The sequence below is a fragment of the Vicia villosa genome, linkage group LG1 (genome assembly GCF_029867415.1).
Source record: "Vicia villosa cultivar HV-30 ecotype Madison, WI linkage group LG1, Vvil1.0, whole genome shotgun sequence".
Lineage (NCBI taxonomy): Eukaryota > Viridiplantae > Streptophyta > Magnoliopsida > Fabales > Fabaceae > Vicia > Vicia villosa.
This window is the reverse complement of record NC_081180.1, coordinates 139,807,033-139,810,023: the sequence shown is the minus strand read 5'-3', so window position 1 is coordinate 139,810,023 and position 2,991 is coordinate 139,807,033.

Here is a 2,991-nt window from a genome sequence, read left to right as displayed (position 1 = left end):
CCTTTTTTTTACTTTTGTTCGAGCGGAAAAAAATTAACTAATTAACATAAGTGAAACATGTCTGCCTTTGGATAATATATAATTAAATTTTATTTGTTTAATCTATTTTTATTTAGTTCTAATTTAAATTACTTTCTTAATTTTATTTGTAAATTTGTGTTATGAATTTTTTTCAATTTTATTTAGAGTAATGATATTTTTCCATTTTTAATTTTTTAAATATAATTTATTTTAAAATTGAAGATATAATAAATCACATTAAAATTCATTAAAAAGGATAAAATCAAATCAATCAATAATAAATATTGAATTTTTGAAATATTATCGACTATTTTAATAAACATTTATGAAAAATTATCGAACATTTTTTTAAAATTCATTAGTATGAAACGGGACAAATGATTCACATATTTGGAAATGGTGTTATTTAATTTTTATAAACGGTATTGATTTAAATATTTTTCATTCCTTTTTCACAGTGGATGATGTGGCAGAAGGCATTTAATTTTTCATAGTCAAAATTGAAGATATGATCAATTTTACATCTTATCCTATAATTAGATTTGCATAGAAAAAAATGTAAAATATGTTGATATATTTTTTATGTGCTTATTAATTAGATTTGCATAGAAAAAAAATGTAAAATATGTAGATATATTTTTTATGTACTTATTCCTTTATTTCACGCATATTGTGCGACATTTTATGCAATTTAGAATTTTTTTTACTGAAGTTAAAACTTTTTAGGATACATAACAAATACTACATTGGGACCTAGCCAGCATTATGAGTGTTCAGCATGTTATGGGAACCGGTAAATACTTGGGACTTCCATTTATGATAGGAAGGAGTAAGCGGTCTATTTTTTCCTTTATTAAGGACCGCATTTGAAACGCATCAATTCTTGGAAAAGGGCGATCTTTATCCAAAGCTGGTAAAGAAATCATGATCAAATCGGTTCTTCAAGCAATTCCGGCTTATATCATGAGTATTTTTATTCTTCCGGATGTGGTGGTTAATGAGATTGAGAGGATGTTAAATTCTTTTTGGTGGGGTGGAGGATCTAGTAGTAAGGGGATAAGGTGGATGACTTGGGATAAACTGACTTGCTCGAAAGATGTGGGTGGCTTGGGTTTTCGGGATTTTAAGGCTTTTGACTTGGCCATGGTTGCTAAGCAAGGTTGGTTTCTTATGGAAAATCCAAATGCTTTAGTGTCCAAAATTTTTAAAGCGAGGTATTTTCCGAGAACTGGTTTATTCGAAGCTAAGTTGGGTTACAACCCTAGTTATGTTTGGCGGAGTATTTGGAAGGCTCGAGAGGTCCTTACCCTCGGGTGTAGATGGAGGATTGGTGATGGTAGAAACATAGGGGTTATGGATGAACCTTGGTTGCGTGGAAGTAGAGAGGGTTGCTTGATGGGATCTCAAAAACAAGGTGTGTACACTTTAACCGTTAATGATCTTTTGTTGCCTAATGTTAAACAATGGAATATGCGAGTTTTATGTGATTTGTTTGACTATTCAGTTGTCAGAGATATCTTACATGTTCCATTGGCAGAAGAGGTGAAGGAAGATCGCTTGGTTTGGAAAGAAGATGTTAACGGTCATTATAGTGTTCGGTCAGGTTATAGGATTTGGAGGAAGAGCCAGGAAAGGGTTAGTTCGGGAAGGGAAAAATTAAATTGGAGTAGCCTTTGGAAAATTACAACTCCAACCAGAGTAAAACATCTTATTTGGAGAATTTGTAGTGATTGTCTCCCGTCAAAGGTACGCCTTGTTCATCACCGTGTGTCGTGTAATCCAACCTGTCAACTTTGCAGTAATAATTATGAAGACAATTGGCATGTTTTTTTTATTGTTTGGAAACTAATTCTTGTTGGCAGACGACAGGACTTCTCGATATAATTCCCCCCGCCTCCAAACTTTTCATGATATCAAATCCCTCATCCTTGACATTTGTACTAAGGAGGATAGGAAAATCGCGGGGAGAGTTGCGGTTATGTTGGAAGGTTTATGGAAGAATAGGAACGACTTTGTTTGGCACAATGAGAAGGAAGACGCATCGAAGCTTGGTTGGCTGGCCTTCCATAAGTGGCAAGATTGGTTTCTAGCACAAAATCTTCCGGAAACACATTCAGATAACGGAGATTTGACTATTTGGAACCCACCCTTTTTTGGTTGCCTAAAATGTAATGTTGATGCCGCCTTTAATCAACGTGTCGGGACTACGAATCGCGGTTGGTGCATTCGTAATGATCATGGTGACTTTGTAGCTGCAGGTACTGCTTGGGATAATTGCACCTTCTCCGTGTTGGAGGCGGAGGCATTAGCCATTAAGGAAGCTATCTAATCAGCCACTACACTTCATAATATACCGGTGATTTGTGATTCCCAACAGGTGGTTAAAGCCCTTAGTTCCAGTTCGAGTGGTAATTCGGAGTTTATTTTAATTATTAAATCCATTAAGTTGTTATTACTAGAGTTCCCTAACTTTGAGGTTAAGTTTATAAAGCGTCAAACAAATATGGTTGCTCACACCTTAGCTAAGGCGGCCAATTCATGGACTCGACGCTGTATGTTTGATGAGATTCCTCCTTGTATCACTTCTTATTTGATTAATGAAAGCAGTTAAGTTGGTTCCTGTAAAAAAAAAATACTACATTTCAGTTAATGCATGTCAAATAAATTTTATCGATTTTTTATTAATAAATTCATTTAATTTAATTTAATTCATGCATAAATTCATTTAATTTAATTTTATTAATTAATTTTAATTATTGATTAATAAATAAAGCATAATAGCTTTGTATTTGGTCTTTTGTTTTCCTTTAAAAAAATAATAATAATCAAAGTTTTTCGAAATTATATGAGACTTTTTTCCAATTATAGCAATCAAATATTATAAGATAATAAAATTAATTTAACACGTGTAAATTATCGTCTTTTTATGTTTCAAAATTTGAATTTCTGTTTAAAATATAGTACATTAAT